This window comes from Crinia signifera, chromosome 6 (genome assembly GCF_055691185.1).
Source record: "Crinia signifera chromosome 6, ASM5569118v1, whole genome shotgun sequence".
Lineage (NCBI taxonomy): Eukaryota > Metazoa > Chordata > Amphibia > Anura > Myobatrachidae > Crinia > Crinia signifera.
In genome coordinates, this window is record NC_139222.1 from 246,374,998 (window position 1) to 246,396,410 (window position 21,413).

Here is a 21,413-nt window from a genome sequence, read left to right on the forward strand (position 1 = left end):
ATCACATTTATTAGAACAATCATTTTTATCCATTTTCCAGCGTTAGGGAGCAAATTATTGATTTTTATTTGCGCCAGTACATTGCCAGATGTTTGTTCTCACCTGATAGATTGGACAGATAAATCTTTGTGTGTACCCAATTTTAGGATGACCTTTAAGCACAGTTTAATTATAATTTTTTTTCCCTGAATTGTGCATTTAGAAACATTTGGCACAGAGGTTCCCTGAAAAAAATCTGATTCTCTAGAGCAGAGGTTCCCAAACGCGGTCCTCAAGGCACCCCAACGGTCCAGGTATTAAGTATATCCATGCTTGGCCACAGGTGACTTAATTAGTAACTCAGTCAGTCTGATTTAACCATCTGTGCTGAGCCATGGATATACATAAAACCTGGACCGTTGGGGTGCATTGAGGACCGCGTTTGGGAACCTCTGCTCTAGAGCAATGTGGCTCATACAAGTTTAGGCACCACTGCACTTATTAATGATAAAAATATATGGATAGACCAGCAGGTATCAAAAACTAAAATAACATACAGTACAGCTTGGTTGGGCAATTGCCCCTTTAAATCCCCTGTAAAGCAGAGAGAAAAATGACAAAAGCCACCTTTTATATCTTCAAGGATATTGGAAGCACATAAAGCTGACCAGAACACACACTTTATAAAATACTTAATACAGTGAGTAGTTTAAGTTTAACTGTAATTCTTTTTCTGTTGGTACACGATGCAGTCGGTGTTTGTATCCCATTATGTTCATACCTGTAATCAGGGAGAATCCACCTGGTCTGTCTCCAGCCTGTTATTGCCATTGTACAAGGCAGCGGGTTGCAGCGTTGTCTTGTTCAGCCCTACTGACGTTCAATAGCAAGATGAAACCAATCTCCTGAATTGATCAGTAAATGAAGTGATCCTGTGCAGCAAACATGCTGCATTCATGAAACCTTTCACACCCAGCTAAGCAGATATCCTCCTCCCAACTGGTAGGTCACAAGCTGTTACCAGGAACACAAACATGTTCAGTAGCAACTGCCTGCAGGCAGCAAGTGCACAGCTACAGACTTACCTGACATCCCATACCCAATGTATCCATTACTTGGTCATTTCTCATATCCTCTATTCTAATAATAATAACAAATGCTTAGACCTTCAAACTAAAGTTCTGACTTCCCCCATGTGAGTGTGGAAGCTGTTCATGTGACTAGGATAAATCTGCAAACCTCTGTTTTTAGTCCTATATAATAAAAGGCTGCTCCTAACCCCTACGGGAGGAATTCAAGTATTGTGCGTGATAGCACCCACTAGGTGGCACCAACCAAGCTATTCAAGTGTTGCTCTGTTTGGGCACTCACTGGCGCTGACATTACATGTTGTTCTGTCATTTTTACAAGCTGGTAACTAGTTAATATGAATAGAACATCATTTGATTTATTTTATCAGTACACTGTGAAAGTGAATATACTGTATACTGTAATCCTTCAGATGTATGGAATAGTAATTCCTTTATTCATATATTATATGTAACTAAAGCAGGCTTGCCTACTCTCCCGCGGAATGGCCGGGAGCCTCCCGAAAATAGGTTCCTTCTCCCGGCCCCCCTGGAAGGTGGGCAAGTCTCCCACTTTCTAGAGATAGCCCCCGCTCCCCCCTTGCTCACTGGTTTAAGTAACATAAATCGTGGGTCCGCGGTGAAGGGGCGGGGCTTAAACGATGCGATCGCCCCTCTCTGCGGCCTGCGAATCATGTCATTTTTCGCCATTTGGGGGGCAGGGCCAAGTGATGTCAGCCTTGTCCCCGCCCCCCTGACGTATTGCTTCTCCCGGAGAGGTGAAATCAGAAGTAGGCAAGTATGAACTAAAGACACCAGAATAAAATCCAAGTACATCTGATGATGTAAACATGCATTACCATGTTTAGAATGTACACACAGTGCAATATATTGCTCACTGTCCAGTTTTCATCAGCTACCAGAGATGGTCACTGATAAACAGGAGACTGCCGGGGGAGCCGCAGAGGGAACCAGCGACCATGAGGAGGCTGAACACGGGAGCGCACACCCGGCGATTTATTGCTGCAGCACAAACAAATCACTGGCAATATAGTCGCTCAGCACTGTTAGGGAGTGCGGGGCAGAGCTGGGGGGGGGCACCTGTCTTGGGTCCCCAGGCTCCCCGGAGCGCTTAATCCAGCAATGGGCCTAACACTACCACACTCCTCCTGCAGCCTAACCCTAACCGTCCCTTTCAGCAGCCTAATCCCACCACCCCCTCAAGCAATCATTTTCATGTTTGAACATACCAACCTTTTGTACCTGTTCACCTTAAGCACTATGAACCATTCATCTGTCTACCTTTTGTCACTGTCAATCTAATGCATGTTGACCCTTTGGTGTCAATCTAGACATTGTCAATCTATCATCCAGATACAGAGATAACGTAGAGCTAATAAAATCCTGCCTTGTATAAACCATGAACTTTGCGACTATCCTCCTAACAATGGCCTTGCAAGCAGGGAAAATGCTTAATGCTTAAGCTATTAACCTCATTATTAGGGCAGCACGGTCATTTTAATGGTTAGCATTACTGCCTCACAGCACTGAGGTCTTGAGTTAATTTACCACCATGGGAATAACTGTGTGGAGTTTGTATATTCTCCCCGTGCTTCCATGCATTTTCTCCGGGTACTCCAGTCTCCTCCCACAATCCAAAAATATAGTGGTAGGTTAATTGGCTCCCAACAAGAAGTTTAATTCCAGCATGAATGTGTTCATATACATGTGGCAGGGAATTTACTGTAGATTGTAAGCTCCACTGGGGCAGAGGTTAAAATATTCTTTCTAAAGGGCTGTGGAATAGGGGTGCACTATACTAATAACTGGTAATAAATAAATCCACACCAACAGATTGAAAGCCTATTCAGAAAAGTTATGGCATAATGGCATAGGGGTATATTCAATGAGTGTTGAAACTGCCATCTTGCCGAAAAGATGGCAGTTTTTGACATGAATAGGTCGGAAGGGGTTCCAATCTATTCAATGCTATCTGTTTTTTTCCGCCAGGTCGAAATTGATGGAATAGCCGCGAATCCACCGAAAGGTTTTGGCTGTGTTTCCGTCAATCTCAATCCAACATAAAAAGATGCCGGATTGATGCAGGGAGGACGGCGCCGGGTGAGCAGCAACTTACATGGCGCCGTCCTCCTGTTCGCCGATGCCCGCACCCTCCTGTACCCACCCTCTGACTCCTGTACCCACTGCTGATTCCCACCGCCGCCGGGTCGGATGAGAGCAGCACACCTGGCCCCGCTGCCTCCCGCCGTCGCACTCACCCGGTTCCCGCACTGGCCCGGGTGAGCATCAAACAGCGGCCAAATCAGACGTTGGATTTGGCTGCTGCATTGAATAATGGATGCCAGATCCATTTCGGCAAAAGAATGAATGGATCCAGCATCAATTGAATATATACCATAGAGTCATAAGGGGTATGTGTAACAAATGCTCACGCCCCCCTCAATGGATCAATTGGTCACAATACCAACTCCCTTAGTTATGTTTGAGAAAAGCATAAACACCACTGACTATTATATTAGTTCCAAAACATGTATGAAATGTTCCGTTTTCCCACCCATGGGCATGGCAACTGTTTTTTAAATAAATTGTGCCAGTTCTAAGTCAGTGTCAGATCATCGTCAGTCTTTTCATTTCTTGCATAGGGAACCTTATGGTGCCCACACACGCACTGATTTCAGTGCTATGCGTTTTTGGCTGTACAATGGTTCTTTACAATTTTTCTGCCAGAATTAAGCATGACCCGATGTGATGGTTATTTTGCTGTCTGCGATGCGATGCTGTGCGATTTAAGCACATTTTTTCACTGGCTTTTTCTGACCTTTATTTTGTTCGAGTTCACATGTTTTAAACCTGCAATAAAGTTGTTGATAACAAATTGTATGTAATTATTTCCCAAGAAAAAAAAAAACATCGTATAGCATCGGCTCGTATGCCTGTATAATGCTAAGCCCGATGCTATGCGATAATGTCCAAAAAAGTACCTGCTGCACATACTTTTTTGGACATCTAAAATCGGCCCCCGGGAACGCGCATAGCACAGCATCGCGTCGCACACGCCGCACGAATACACCCCGATAATTGTACGCACGATGCGTTTTGTACTTTAAAAGTACAAAACGCGTTCTAAAATCGGTGCGTGTGGGCTGCATGAGGGTTATTTTTAAGGCAAGATTTAGGAAAGTTATTTATTGAAACAACTTCTGTATACCAATTGTAGCCTGTCCAGTGTTTTCATGATGGTACCGCCATGAATGTTACAATTTATCATGCTGACAGAGACCTGTCAATCTCTACAAGACTTTTTCTTGTTGTTGATTAGATTGCTCATTATTACTTGACAAGTATCAAACACATATCTGAAAGAAAGTGTACTTTAACTTTAATATTTTCTTATTTCTGAGTGCATGTTATAGATGTTGGCAAGTACAGGGCACCTAACTCACCTATTATAGGAGGTGGTGCTTGTAGTTCTGTAATACATATTATTTGTGAGGAATGTCTGGACTTCAAAGATCTCTTAAGATTGAAGTCTTTTATCAGATGTTACGGTATGTCGTCTGGTGACTGCAATCATGTCTCAGATTGCTGTAAGTGGAGCTGCAGCAAACGGAAACTACAATTAAAAAGGTGTCGCTACCCTATTCCCAGCATCTCACTTTGCATTGCCTGACATGACCCAGTGAGTAGGATTTCTATTGTTAAGGGTTGGCGCAATCCCAAGTGCATGGCTCTTTCAGGTAACACCAGGCTTTGGTGCACATAGGGCCTGATTCCTAAGCAGAGGCTAGTATCTGCACACAATGCCGATGTTTGGAACTGTGCATGCTCAATAATATGTGAACCCCCCCCCCCATGGCGCATGCGTTGCCTTGAGTGCATGCACAAATACAATGTTATGTACAGAGCTCACTGGGTGGTGTCTGGAAGGTGGTTGGACATGAACACAAACAAATCGGACGAGTGGGCGTTCTATGCCAGTATCACGGTAATGTCAGTGACAGCAGCTGCATTCTCAGATGCAGAATCACTTGTACAGACTGAGACAGCGCATCTGCCATAGGACAAGTATAGATGGTATATGTTATGGTTCATCAATAGTGGCTTGTCTATAACATAGAAAGAATGTATTAGCAGCTAAGTACCACTTGGCCCATCTAGTCTGCCCTTTGTCCAACCTTTTGGTAACCTCAACCCTCTTTGAAAGGATATTCTTATACCTATCTCTAGGATCAGCCAAGTTACACAATGCATGGACAGCAAAAGATGGCGTCTCAGGGCTTGTACAGGCTAGTACACAAGGGGGAGGAGGAAACTAGCATTTGCACAACATCGCTTGCTCTTCGGAACTGTAGTCTTTGCATTGTCTACCAAGGGAGGGCATACCAGAGACTGTCCCTTTGTCCCTCCTGCGGGGGGGGGGGGGGGGGCAGTGACCCGCCGATGGAGGGGAGGCAGTTGGGGGGGAGCCAGAGATCACCGCTGCTCTGCTCTTACGGTGATCTCTTCAGGGCAGGGAGGGAGTTGGGGGCTTCCCAGCTGCTAGAGGAAAGCTACTCATGCCCCATAAATAATGAAACCGGGGGTTGCCGTGATCGGTCTCACACCTCTAGCTGGGGTCACGTCTACCCACCCAGTAGCTCCGTCCGCTCTTTGGCCCGGGCACGCAGCATGGAAGGTCCCAAATTCAGACTGACCAAAGTTGGGAGGTATAACCAAGGGTTTACAACGGATTACTCTTTTTTGGGAGAGCAGCACTCTGCTCTGTCTCCTATGCTACATTCTGTCAAACCTCCTAGTGTCTGCAGGGAGGTGTGAGTGATCCCCAGTCTTGATGTGCTCCGTCACATGTGCAGACTGTAGCCATATTTACGGTGGAGACTTGATACAGAACTGTATGGAAGTACAATTAAAATTCCCTCCCAAAATTAGCTCCCCCTCTGCCCAGTTTTGTAGTTTCACATAAAGATCAGTAAAAAAAACCACTGTGTATTTGGACTGGGCGGGGCGTAAATGGCAGACAAAGTATATAGAATTGGAAAAGGATCTAGGGTACCATCATGTCTATAATAATACAGTATAAACTTGTCGGAGAAAACATTCAACAGACCTTATATACTTTAAATATTATACAAACCCAATAAGGCAATTTCTGGAACTTGAATGGGATAGGCGGAAAGTCTATGACAAACAGCAGGGAACATAAAGATTTGAAAAGTACACTCAGGGAGACCAGGGGGTGTCCCAGAGAGCAATGTCAGAAAGAGAAACCTAAATCGAGGTGCAGAGAACAGAGCAGGGAAGTGGAGGCGCTCCATTCAAACTGCTGATAAGCCTGGCTCAGAGCAATGTTACATCTGGGTAGACAAGTTTCTTGTTGAACTCATGAGTCTGTGATGTCAATGTTAACATGCCTATGTGTACTTAAGGGGACTATTTATCACCATTCGCATTTGAGGCTGCAGATGTGCTGTGATAATTTCAGCCCAATCTGCAATGTTATAAGTGATTACATTGCACAGATGTACCAATTACCGCATGTAGGGACAGAGTTTGCGAGAAAGCTCTGTCATTGCGAAGTCAAAATTGAGTTATTTTTATGAAAAATACCTGAATTATTTGTTGCACAAGTGCAACCACCCAATATCACCGCCACTACCACCACTGCTGAAGCTTCCTGAGACCCCCTGTTTGTCAAGACCCCCCCCAACCTGATCATACTTACCAACACCTGGGGATCTTGGAGGGCTGCCGGTCATTGGGTTTCCTGCTGCTGTGACCTTCGGTGCTGTAAAGTGAGCTGCCACCTTGCAGCATCACTTTACTGCACTAGGGGTCACAGGAGCAGCAAGGAGTTCCAATGACTAGCAGCCCTCCCCAGAGCACTGCACCCTGGGTAGGTAAGTATAATCTTTTTTTTTACTGTGATCGGCTTATGTGTCCATCGTTCACAAATAGCTGATCACGCTGGCCCTTTAGCAACCAAATTTGGGCTAAAGAAATATCCACCAGGTATCCAGAAAGTTGCAGAATGTTCCAAGGAAAAGTCCAAACAGAAGTCCAATGGAGTAACAGTATTCCAGATACAAGCTTAACACAATTCCTGGGCTAGGGTCACCCAGTTTTCTTAGGTACATTTTAGACATACAAGATTCACGTACTGGTAATAACTTGCTGCCAAAAATGGATAATTTATGCACAAAAATAATAAAAAGTCCTGATTTAAAAACTTATAAATACAGGAGCCAGTCTGATATTGCACATTCCTAATATATTGGGGTAGCAAAGATGGTGTAATGGTTAGCATTATTACCTCATAGCGCTGAGGTCAAAGGTTCAATTCCCACCATGGCCCTAACAGTGCGGAGTTTGTACAAAAAATTAACCCAAGAGTGTACCTGTGGTGGGGAATATAGATTGTAGGCTCCACCAGGACAGGTACCGATGTGAATGTTCAAATATTCTCTGTAAAGCGCTGCGGAATATGTGTGCGCTATATAAACTGTTAATAAATAATAATAAAAATAATGATGATAATAAATATACAGTATATATATAGATCCCCTGTCAATCGGGATTCAAACTCCAGGGCATTTATACAGTCGGGATTCCAATGTCGGAGCACTGTCCTTCGGAATCCCGACTGTTGGGCAATCATCCGGCACCGCATTCAGATGGCATATACCACGACCGATTATCACAATGGTGATCCATGATGCAGCACTGATCTGCAATGCTGGCAGTGGCTGTCTTCTGTCCTCAGACACCTGCTGGGACAATAGCCGATTTTTGCATCACCATTGTTCAAAGACACAGAAGCAATGCAAATAGTGTCCATCTCTGAATCAGTCCCAATATTGGCAAGTAACATTATGCACCTCCCTGGTATGAATGGAAAATATATTACAGATTACGATAGCCTTTCTGTATGTAATCAAGTATGATTTACTCTGACTCATAGATGATCCAATGTTTTTGTTCCTTCAGTTGTTAGCAGCCACATTAGGAAACAACCTGAAGGCACTTGGATAATAAGGCTCGCCACCTCGTAGACTAGGCAATTATGTTAATTAATTCATAGGGTGTCGATGTCCTGTCTTGTTTTGTTTTATTAACTATTATATTTACCGTTGAACAAATAAACTAATTTCTCTGTATACATTGGTCACCGTTGGTACACAACTGGTCCATGGAATTGTACAAGTATATAACAGACTAAACTGTCAACATCTTTTAGAACATAAGATACCATAAGTTCTCAATCTGTTTGCTTGTTGGGTGTAACACCAACACAGATGGTGCGTCATTTACAGCCAATTCTACTCCTATTATTTTGATGTTTAATTAGGAAAGGTGGCATGAAGAGTTTACCGCAATCTCCTATTAACCCTTACATTACAGGATACATGTAAAGATTGCATCCTAGAACAGCCTACTGGTTAACGTGGCAAAGGCTGATGAAACACATTTATATATCTCACTGCACACAGTATGTCACCTGGACTTATGTGTCATATTACGATATAACAGATGACTGTTCTGCAGGTTTCATCAGTCCTGTAAAGGTAGGTGAACACTTACCTAGTTTTGTATGTATATATTATATACTGTGTATCTATAGATGGTAAGCTTGCGAGCAGGGCCTTCCTACCTGCATGTCTGTTTGTATCTACCCAGTTTGTTTAATCACTGTTGTTTCCAATTGTAAAGCGCAACGGAATATGCTGCGCTATATAAGAAACTGTAAATAAAAATAAAAAAATATGTGTGTGTATATATATATATATATATATATATACTAGGTGATTCATCGCGCCCTACGGGTGCTCTTCACACCGTCGTAAGGGGCTGCGTCCCCTTAATTTGTGAACTTTTGTGAGAAATTGTGGGAAGGGGGGGTCGTGGGGGTCTGCGAATTGCGGGAGGGGGGGTTGTGGGGATCCGTGAATTGCGGGAGGGGGGGGAGTGAATCGCTGGAGGGGGGGGGTCCGCGAATCGCGGGAGGGAGGGTGTGCGGAGTGCCGTGAATCGTGGGAGGGTGGGGGTCGCGGGGGTCCGCAAATTGCGGGATGGAGGGTTGTGTGGGTCCGTGAAGCGAGGGGGGGTCGCGGGAGGTGGCCGTGAATCGCGGGAAGGGTGGGTCGCGGGGGTCTGCAAATCGCGGGAGGGGGGGCATGAATCGCGGGAGGGGAGGTCTGTGAATCGCGGAAGGGGGGGTCGCGGGGGGGGTAAACGAATTGCGGGAGGGGGTGCCGTGAATCGCGGGAGGGGGGACGGGACGCGGGGGTGCCCGCGAATCGTGGGAGGGGGGGTCGGACTCCTGCGTTACACTAAAGGGCTCGGCTAGCTCAGAGCCATGAGGGGAGGTGTTTGTGCCGGGCCACACTCATCCCGTGGGTGGAGAGAGGTGCGCTTAGCAGCCGCCAGCTCCTGCTCTTCTGCTCCGGGGGGGGAGAGGTTGGGGGCGGAAGCCGCTGCTGAGCAGCTGGGGGGAGGTTGCAGGCGCTACCGCTCACCTGCTCCGTGAAGAGACATACGCTGGAGGGGGAGAGGTGAGGTTGCCAGGCGCCGGCTGCCAATTTCTATCTCCAGGGGAGAAGGGGGGGGGGTAAGCAATGCTGTGGAGGCAGCAGTGTCTTTGCCTGGCAGCATGGGGAGGCAGAGGGTGCCTGTGTCTGGCACTGTGGGCTGGTTCTCTGCCACTATGGGAGTGTGTGTGGGCAGAGTCAGAGGCTCTGATAGGCTATTAGCCTATGACTCCACCCAGCGTTATAGACACACTCACACATTGAGTGACAGATGTAGCCAAATATATATGAGATATGTATATATATATATATATATATATATATATAGTAGTGTATAAACAGACAGCGACACTCACAGGATTTTCAAAAGTTGTACTAAAAAAACGTGACCAAACCAACGTTTCGGGGACTAGCCCCTTTGTCAAGGTGCAGGTTCAAGGTGCAAGCTAGTCCCCGAAACGTTGGTTTGGTCACGTTTTTTGAATACAACTTTTGAAAATCCTGTGAGTGCCGCTGTCTGTTTATACACTACTACACTTCTGATCCAGAAGGCACCAAGGTGAATGCACTGATGTGTTGGAGTGCCGGGCCGCATCTACACGTCTATATATATATATATATATATATATATATATATATATATATATATATATATATATATATATATATATATATATATATATATATATATATATATATATATATATATATATATATATATATGAGATATTCTAAGGACCGAATCATCATGTGATGTGAAAAATTTGCAATTTGCAATGCAATAAATGATTACATCACATGAATGCATCAATTACATCATACATGTAGAGGGGTATGGATCATTTGGTCTACAACAAGTTGTTAAACAAGCATTAGGTCGACACCACTAGGTCGACATGAGTTAAGGTCGACATACACAAAGGTCAACATGGGTTAGGTCGACAGTGAAAAGGTCGACATGGGTTAGGTTGACGGGGTCATTAGGTTGTTGGGGTCATTAGGTCGACATGGGTAAGGTCGACAGTGAAAAAGTCTACTTTTTTTATTCTTATGTCGACACAGTTAACATAAACAATATAAAAACGTACCACCGCGTCCCCTCGCAAGGCTCGCTGCGCTCTCCATGCTTCGGGCACAGTGCCTTGCAACGTTCGGCACACTATTTTGTTCTCCCACCACCCACTAGTGGATGGTAGGGCATGAAATACCGCCTGTCGGCACATGCCGAAATGTACCATCGTGTCCCCTCGCATGGCTCATTGAGCTCACAATGCTTCGGGCACGGTGCCTCGCTACACTCAGCACACTATTTTATTCTCCCACCACACCCTAGTGGAGGGTACGTCATGAAATACCGCCTGTTGGTACATGTCGGCTCAATAAACAGTAAAAAAAAACATGTCGACCTAATGACCCTGTCAACCTAACCCTGGTCAACCTAATGACCCTGTCGACCTAAATCATGACAACCTTACTGCATGTCGACCTAAACTCATGTCAACCTATCTGCATGTTGACCTAATGCTTGTCGTCCTACAGTACTTGGTGGTGCCCCAATGACCGCATCCCCATGTAGAGAGGTTGTGAAAAAGGTCTACTTTGCAAATGCAAGCCTTATTTGGGTATTTTTTGGTGATTGGTGCTCTGGAAGGGCTGCTGGCCATTGGATCCTGGTTTTGCTGCTGTGACCCCCAGTGCTGTAAAGTGAACTGCTACTTCACAGCATCACTTTCTCCAGATGACCGGCAGCCCTCACTGGAGCACCGATCGCCAATCCTCTAGCATCCGTAAAAACTGTCTGCTATTAGGGGGCAGCCATTTTGTCGTGACATTTTTCATTACTGCAGGAGACGGAGCCCGGAGGCTATCTGCGGTGCCGGACTGAATGCGGTGGCGGCGGCATGCGGAGGGGTAAGGGGGGGTCTGACCAGAGTGCCCGGGCACCGGGGGCGCCCGCTGGCGCTTGCACCCCCAAGCAGCCGCGGTGGCTGCCTTACGGTAGCTACGCCTCTGTCTGTGTTCCACCTGGAAGGTATAACCTATGCAAATCACCAATACCCCTTTCACATCGCAAATGCCGAGTCACACCCTGGATTTGGTGACATCATTGGGTACGGCGATGCATCATCGGGGGGCGGAGGCAGAGCTTGGAGCCAACGCTGCCTCTACCCTATAGTATGAACGGGACCTGGGTTGCTCAACCTGGTTTACACCTTCACACTGCCCAGCAACCCAGGTCCGACCGGTGTAAAACCCTTCTTGTAAACCGGGGCGGAATACAGGGTTGCTGGACCCAGGATTTTTCAAAAGACCCTTTCGCACTGCACAGTGACCCAGCAAAAACCCTTAGCACATCCCTAGCACTGATCTCCAACACCGCCAGCATCGGTAACATCGATTACCAACCACTGATTGAAGAAAAAAAACCATTCCCGAAAAATTGATTGCATTTGCCTTTAACCCTCATCGCGGCAGTCCTGGCAGAGTTTGTACCTGCAAGTACCAGCTTCCTTCTCAGACACCTTTCAGAGAGTTATCGCCGATATCAGCCATCATCGGTGCATTTCTTTTGTACGTGCCTGTGGTATTGGGACTACCAGTATTACTTTCCTACTACTGATTTCCCTTCTGCTGAGTCTAAAAGACTCTGAACGGTATTCCATATCGTCTGTTTACTGTTTCAATAACAACATATTACTGCCAGTTTCCTCCATCATTGGTCATTGGACTTTGATTAATGTAAATCATGATCCTGCTGTGGCATCACACAACCACATTCCTACCTAAATGTGTTTAGATCCAACTATACATGAGCTGAACTGGCGCACCTGTGCCGTTTCACTTCCAGTTTCCTCCATCATTGGTCATCGGACTCTGGTCCTACACCCGAGCTTAACCACACATGTGGACTTAGGAGGTGATTCTGATTGACTCGCTAAGCAGCAAACATTCGCTGCTTAGTGAGCTATCTAATGCCACCCATGCGAATACCTGCCTGCTTTCCCTTGGGTGCAAACGGTCCTTGCCATCTCCATTCCACCCCCCCCTCCTGTGTAAACAATTTTTTTAGATGCAGCATTGCCCCCAAACTCCCTCGTCCGTCCATCCCTGCCAGCAATATCAAATGGATATCGGTGGCTGCCAAATTGCACCGTGTGTACAAACCTTTAGATGTGTAGCTAGAGGGCCTGATTCAAAGATCTTTTCAGATCTCTGAAAATTGCTATTTGGCTATTTCCATAGACATTCACATCTGCACACGCGTGAGTGCACTACCACTTAAACTGCTGTCTTGCCAAGACCACAGTTTAAGTAGCTACAGGGGGCGGTGACTGCCCATTTGGGGGCAGCAATGGACCGTTTTTTTGGAAGCAGTCTGGATAATGCAGGTGTGTCCAGACCGTCACACTCTAGCGATGTGTCCGATAAATTTTGTGGGCACATTGCGGGGTGGAATCCAGCGCATGAGGTGGCCTTGCCCTGTGCTGGGCGGCCCCACCACAGCCTGCTGCAACAGGTTGTAGTTATGCAGTTTCTCAAAACTGCAACCCACTCTGAATCTGGCCTGGCGTTCGATGCTATTCTGAGTTACCCGTACAATGTAGGGAAGCCTGTTTGTGACAGATCTCTTACACCCACCATGAGGCTGGCGGAAGCGCCATTACTAAGGATGGTGGTTGCAGTCGTGGATGGAAAATCAGCTACTACTGTAGCTTGAAGCCACGCAGATCCTCGCTTTACCCAACGGAAACTTTGATTAACGTTGTAAATCATGATCCTGTGGCATCACACACAACCACATTCCTACCTAAATGTGTTTAGATCCAACTATACATGAGCTGAACTGCGGCACCTGTGCCCGCTGCCACTACAGGATGCCCATCTAATCTAATGTAAAAGCATCTGAAATGCACACTACATGGATTACATTTTAACACAGTTGTTTAATCTCCCTGACAATGACTATTATTATTACTGTACATAGAGAGCAGCAGCAGCTGAATGTCAGGCACGTGTACACAGGGAGGGATGTATGACTGCTATGAGTAGGGTCTCTATTATAGGACTCCAGTCTATGCTGCCACCGTGGCAGCAGCTGTGATCTCCGCAGCTTCCTCCCACCACACGCCGGCCCCTCCCGCATGAGTAGGCCGCAGCCCGGCGCTCTCCTACAGCCTCAGGGAGGCCCTGCTGCTGCTCTCTGTCTACGGGAGGAGGAAGTGAGAAGACATCCGGATCCCGTGCTGCTCCGTGCGGGGCCTGGGCCTGAGATCCCCCGTATGACAGGTCAGTGACTATACTATCATACTACACCTCCGGGAGGGCGCCAGTGATGCGGTACCGGCCTCTGGGTGCCAGTGATGAGGTACCGGCGGCCTCTGGCTGACTGTGATGAGGTACCGGCCGCTGGCTGCCAGTGATGAGGTACCGGCGGCCTCTGGCTGACTGTGATGAGGTACCGGCGGCCTCTGGCTGCCTGTGATGAGCTACAGGCCTCTGGCTGCCAGCGAAGAGGTACCAGTCTCTGGGTGCTAGCTATGAGGTACTGGCCTCTGAGTGCCTCAGTGTCATTATACCATTAGTAATAAATATAGGACTTTTATCTGGGTTGACACTCAAAGATGCAAATTTCGCAGCTTTGCGTATAAGACACCTCTTTGGCAGTGGTGTAGCTAGGTGCTATGGCACCCGGAGCAAGGGCATGTTTCGCGCCCCCCTCTCCCCCCCAATTTGTAGTAGGTGAGGCTCCTGCGCAGTGAAAAGTGGACACGGACCAACATTATACCACACACCGTAATGCCCATTGCACATTTTAGTGAACTTTGTAATTCCAATTACACATAAGCCCACACATGATGCCTATTGCATACTATGTAACACTCCGCAATGCCCATGACATACTATATAACACTCCGCAATGCCCATTACATACTATATAACACACTGTAATGCCCATGACATACTATATAATACTCCACAATGCCCATGACATACTATATAACACTCCGCAATGCCCATGACATACTATATAACACTTGGCAATGCCCATGACATACTATATAACACTCCGCAATGCCCATGACATACTATATAACACACCGCAATGCCCATGACATACTATATAACACTCCGCAATGCCCATTACATACTATATAACACACTGTAATGCCCATGACATACTATATAACGCTCTGCAATCCCCATGACATACTATATAACACTTGGCAATGCCCATGACATACTATATAACACTCCGCAATGCCCATGACATACTATATAACACACCGCAATGCCCATGACATACTATATAACGCTCCGCAATGCCCATGACATACTATATAACACTCCGCAATGCCCATGACTTACTATATAACACTCCGCAATGCCCATGACATACTATATAACACACCGTAATGCCCATTACATACTATATAACACTCCGCAATGCCCACGACATACTATATAACACTCCGCAATGCCCATGACATACTATATAACACACCGCAATGCCCATTACATACTATATAACACACCGCAATGCCCATGACATACTATATAACACTCCGCAATGCCCATGACATACTATATAACACACCGCAATGCCCATGACATACTATATAACACTCCGCAATGCCCATGACATACTATATAACACACCGCAATGCCCATTACATACTATATAACACACCGTAATGCCCATTACATACTATATAACACTCCGCAATGCCCATGACATACTATATAACACTCCGCAATGCCCATGACATACTATATAACACTCCGCAATGCCCATGACATACTATATAACACTCCGCAATGCCCATGACATACTATATAACACACCGTAATGCCCATGACATACTATAGAACACTCTGCAATGCCCATGACATACTATATAACACTCCGCAATGCCCATGACATACTATATAACACACCGGACATCAGTAACCCGCAGCAGTGTGCATCATTAACGATATAGTGCATATGCACTTGCTGATGCTGGAGGTGACGGTTGGCAGCATAATAGAGCGGGAGGGGGGGCGCTCTGCTTCATTCCGACAATGCCCCCAGGACTACCGTCGCCTATACCCACAGTACTAGCGTCACCTACGCAACACATTGCCCACATGAATAGCACCGCTTACACATACAATGGCCACAAGACTACTAGCGCCACTATGCACACAATGCCCACAGGACAGGACTAGCAGTGCTATAAACACACACACACAATGCCAATAGGATTAGAGCAGATTACGCACACAATGCCCACATGAATAGTGCCACTTATTTACACAACGCCCACATGAATAGTGCCTCTTACCCCTATAATGCCCACATGAACAAGGTACAGATACTGTAGGTACAAGGACCGGAGAATTGAGGGGGGGGATAAGAAAAATAAGCTTTAAATAAGGAAGGGAAACTGTCCTTAACTTACCCATCCTGTGCTGTGGGCCCGATGACTGCTAGATGGGCGGAGCCTGTGGGAGGGGGCGGAGCCATGTCTTCTGCTGTAGAACTTCCATAGGGGTTTGACGTGGAACCTCCGTAGTCACTGTCACACTGCTGCTCTGCTACTGCCTGTCAGTGTGACAGGTGGTGCAGCAGCAGCAGACGCTGAAGAAGCACAACGGGACCTCCGTGCTGTGGAGAGCTGGCAGGCTGGCTCTGGGTAACTCTCCCTGCAGCAGAACGGACATCAACGCTCCTATCCCCGCGGTGGCCAGCTATTTTTGAATATACTTCATGACGCGTCTTCTATAGGCCCCGCCCACCGGATTACTAACCAGCAAAAAGTTAAATACCGGGAGGGTAAGCGGGTTTAGCGGGACAGCGTGAGGCTCGGGCGATGCAGCATGTGTGCTCAGCTGTGCACCCCTCCCCTCTCCTCCCCCCTGCCACTGTGCACTGCCCGCCCGCTCACGGCTCCCTACTGTGTCACTGTCAGGGAGAGAGATGCGGCTATGTAAAATTCATATCTCCCGCTGGACCGCTAGCCAATAGGCGCTCGCGGTCCAGCAGCCATCAGTTGATTGGCTGCTGGACCGCAAGCTACCATTGGCTAGCGGTCCAGCGGGATCCGTGAATTTTACATTGCAGCAGGCACTGCAGCAGTACGTCTCGAGCGGGCGGGCGGGGGAGCCGGCTGGCGAGCGAGAGGGTGAGCTGGCGGTACCACAGCACAGCTCCGGCGCCATGCAATCTTCCTGCGCCCGGAGCAAGTGCTCCGCCGGCTCCACCCTCGCTACGCCTCTGCTCTTTGGTGATCTGCGGGCTCCCCTGCACTCACATCATTGCTGAATTACCATGGGAGCAATTTCATGGGTACGCCCATGAAACACTGGACATGACACACCACAGACCTTCCTTCACCGCTACCCCACACCCCCGTGTCCCATTTATAGACTGTTTGAAACTGGAAAACTATATCTACATTTTCATCTAATCTCTTTGTACCTGTTATTATCAATTTATCAGTTCCAGGGCAGTAGGTTTGTACCTGTAATCATGAACTGCACAGAGACCGGCTGTAGCAGTGTGTCTGTAATCATGACCTGCCCAGAGACCGGCTGTAGCAGTGTGTCTATAATCATGACCTGCCCAGAGACCGGCTCTATGCTACATAGGGATGTAGTTAATTTGCCGGCAGTCGGATCCCGTTGGACAGGATGCTGACGCCAAGATCTGGACTAACGATATTACCGTCAGTCCGAATCACAGAGCACAGGGTCTATTCTACCTTGTGGGGATCCACAACCCGCATATTTATTTATTTACAGTTTCTTATATAGCGCAGCAGATTTCGTTGCGCTTCACAATTGTAGACAGAGATAAAACAAACTGGGTAACAACAGACAGACTTGGAGGTAAGAGGGCCCTGCTGCAAGTTTAAGGACCCTACACGCAGAGCAATAGTCAGATACTTTCTGAGCAATTTTACTAACTCGCTCAGAAAGTGGCTGAATATCGCTGTGTGTGTAACCCACACAGCGGTACAAATGCGCGGCCCTGCGGGTCCCCGATGCATAACAGCTCCGTTGGTAAATTCATAGTGGTCGCTCAGAAGGCCCTACACATCTTTGCTGTGTGTGGTTGCCTTCTGAGCGATCACTGAAGTTGCCAGCCCGACCAGTCACACAATCACCTCCGCCATGCCTATGCCTCACTTGGGGCCTTATTCTAGTTCACTCTTAGAGGCAAATTCCTTCTTAGCTGGACAAAACCATGTGCATGTTACACTGTTACATGTGCAGAGAGATTTAGCTTTGAGTGAGTTATATTGGGGCAGATGTATTAAGCCTGGAGAAGAGATAAACTGGAGATAAAGTGGAAATAACTTGGAAGAGTTAACGCACCAGCAAATCAGCTGTGTTTGAAATATGACAGTTGGGATCTGATTGGCTGGTGCGTTATCTCCTTCCACTTTATCTCCAGTTTATCTCTTCACCAGGCTTAATACATCTGCCCCTTTGTTTCTGTGCAGGGAAAATACTGACTGCTTTATTTTTACACTGCAATATAGATCTCACTTTGAAGAAAACCCCCACCCAAATCTAATTCTCTCTGCACATCTTACATCTGCCCCACCTGCAGTGCACATGGTTTTGTCCAGCTAATAGCTGGCCACCGCGGGGATAGGAGCGTTGATGTCCGTTCTGCTGCAGGGAGAGTTACCCAGAGCCAGCCTGCCAGCTCTCCACAGCACGGAGGTCCCGTTGTGCTTCTTCAGCGTCTGCTGCTGCTGCACCACCTGTCACACTGACAGGCAGTAGCAGAGCAGCAGTGTGACAGTGACTACGGAGGTTCCACGTCAAACCCCTATGGCTATGTAAAATTCATATCTCCCGCTGGACCGCTAGCCAATAGGCGCTCGCGGTCCAGCAGCCATCAGTTGATTGGCTGCTGGACCGCAAGCTACCATTGGCTAGCGGTCCAGCGGGATCCGTGAATTTTACATTGCAGCAGGCACTGCAGCAGTACGTCTCGAGCGGGCGGGCGGGGGAGCCGGCTGGCGAGCGAGAGGGTGAGCTGGCGGTACCACAGCACAGCTCCGGCGCCATGCAATCTTCCTGCGCCCGGAGCAAGTGCTCCGCCGGCTCCACCCTCGCTACGCCTCTGCTCTTTGGTGATCTGCGGGCTCCCCTGCACTCACATCATTGCTGAATTACCATGGGAGCAATTTCATGGGTACGCCCATGAAACACTGGACATGACACACCACAGACCTTCCTTCACCGCTACCCCACACCCCCGTGTCCCATTTATAGACTGTTTGAAACTGGAAAACTATATCTACATTTTCATCTAATCTCTTTGTACCTGTTATTATCAATTTATCAGTTCCAGGGCAGTAGGTTTGTACCTGTAATCATGAACTGCACAGAGACCGGCTGTAGCAGTGTGTCTGTAATCATGACCTGCCCAGAGACCGGCTGTAGCAGTGTGTCTATAATCATGACCTGCCCAGAGACCGGCTCTATGCTACATAGGGATGTAGTTAATTTGCCGGCAGTCGGATCCCGTTGGACAGGATGCTGACGCCAAGATCTGGACTATTTTGTTTTATCTCTGTCTACAATTGTGAAGCGCAACGAAATCTGCTGCGCTATATAAGAAACTGTAAATAAATAAATATGCGGGTTGTGGATCCCCACAAGGTAGAATAGACCCTGTGCTCTGTGATTCGGACTGACGGTAATGTCGTTAGTCCAGATCTTGGCGTCAGCATCCTGTCCAACGGGATCCGACTGCCGGCAAATTAACTACATCCCTATGTAGCATAGAGCCGGTCTCTGGGCAGGTCATGATTATAGACACACTGCTACAGCCGGTCTCTGGGCAGGTCATGATTACAGACACACTGCTACAGCCGGTCTCTGTGCAGTTCATGATTACAGGTACAAACCTACTGCCCTGGAACTGATAAATTGATAATAACAGGTACAAAGAGATTAGATGAAAATGTAGATATAGTTTTCCAGTTTCAAACAGTCTATAAATGGGACACGGGGGTGTGGGGTAGCGGTGAAGGAAGGTCTGTGGTGTGTCATGTCCAGTGTTTCATGGGCGTACCCATGAAATTGCTCCCATGGTAATTCAGCAATGATGTGAGTGCAGGGGAGCCCGCAGATCACCAAAGAGCAGAGGCGTAGCGAGGGTGGAGCCGGCGGAGCACTTGCTCCGGGCGCAGGAAGATTGCATGGCGCCGGAGCTGTGCTGTGGTACCGCCAGCTCACCCTCTCGCTCGCCAGCCGGCTCCCCCGCCCGCCCGCTCGAGACGTACTGCTGCAGTGCCTGCTGCAATGTAAAATTCACGGATCCCGCTGGACCGCTAGCCAATGGTAGCTTGCGGTCCAGCAGCCAATCAACTGATGGCTGCTGGACCGCGAGCGCCTATTGGCTAGCGGTCCAGCGGGAGATATGAATTTTACATAGCCGCATCTCTCTCCCTGACAGTGACACAGTAGGGAGCCGTGAGCGGGCGGGCAGTGCACTAGAGATGGGCAAAACGGATCTTTTCGCGGACCCGGCTCGACCCGGGTCGGTCACTGAAAAGATCTAGATCCTTTGGGCGGCTCTACGAATCAGTTTGTGTAAAAAAGACAGTTATTTATGGTTTGAGTTAGTGTACCATACCTCCCAACATGACCCTTTCCAGGAGGGACACAATGCTGTTTCTGGACTTCCCTCTTAATGTTTGATTGTTATTACCTGTGTGGAAACACCTTTCTTGCCCATTTACCTGTTTAGAACAGGTAATAGCAATCATTCGTTAAGAGGGAAGTCCAGAAACAGAGCAAAGTCGTAGGTCAGAGATGGGGAACCTTTGGCCCTCCAGCTGTTGTTGGACTACACATCCCAGCATGCCCTGCTACAATTTGCTATTTGGCCATGATAACACTGTTGCAGGGAATGCTGGGATGTGTAGTCCAACAACAGCTGGGGCCAAAGGTTCTCTAACCCTGACCTAGGTGGTGCACTTAACATAGATAGTCGTTTGGTCGACTGATCTAGGTCGACATTAGGTCAACAACACTAGATCGACATGCTGAAAGGTCGACGTGGAACAAGATCGACATGGTTATAGGTCAACATGAGGAAGGTCGACAGGTCATAAGGTCGACATGGGGATTTTCACTGTTTTTTGAGCCGACATGTGCCGACAGGCGGTATTTCATGCCCTACCTTCCACTAGGGCATGGAGTGAGATTATAATAGTGTGGCGAGCGAAGTGAGACACTGTGCCCAAAGCATTGCGAGCGATGCGAGGGTCCGATTCTCACTTCCAACTGTGTCCATGTCAACTGTGTTGACATTCGGGTCAAAAAACAGCGAAAACCCCATGTCGACCTTATGACCTTCCTCATGTCATCCTAACGTCCATGTCTACCTTTTCCCATGTCAACCTTTTCCCATGTCGACCTTTCTGCATGTCGACCTAGTGACTGTCTGACCAACGCTTGTCTGACGAACAATCCAGTTCCCAGGACCTGGGTAGAAGTCCCGTATAAAGGGACACGGCGTGTCCCATTTACACTGCCGCTGACAGGGGTCTGAGCCGCTGAAGACCCGGGGTTTTGCAGCGGTGTAAAAGGGGTATTAATTTGCTCGTTGCCAAGGGAGACTAAATTTGCTCATTGCCGAGCCCCCCCTCCCCCCCCCCCAAATGAAAGTTAAAAGAAGGCCCCCTCCCCCTCCAAATTAAAGTTAAATGTACTACACAGCCCAGCAAACAGAGATCTAGTAAAAAAAAAAAAACACATGTGCACTGCCTAATTTATGTCTGTGTGTCTGTGTGTTCATACTTCTACTACA

General features: G+C 47.5%; 1 protein-coding gene across 1 annotated transcript in view; it reads left to right on the forward strand.

Moving 5' to 3' along the window:
- Positions 1-13,639: 13,639 nt before the first annotated feature.
- Positions 13,640-21,413, forward strand: part of SLC68A1 (solute carrier family 68 member 1) — a 43,428-nt gene continuing 35,654 nt past the window's right edge. The window contains exon 1 of the mRNA XM_083149230.1: positions 13,640-13,879. The gene's annotated coding sequence lies outside the window, so the exon portion shown is untranslated. The remainder of the gene's footprint in view (positions 13,880-21,413) is intronic.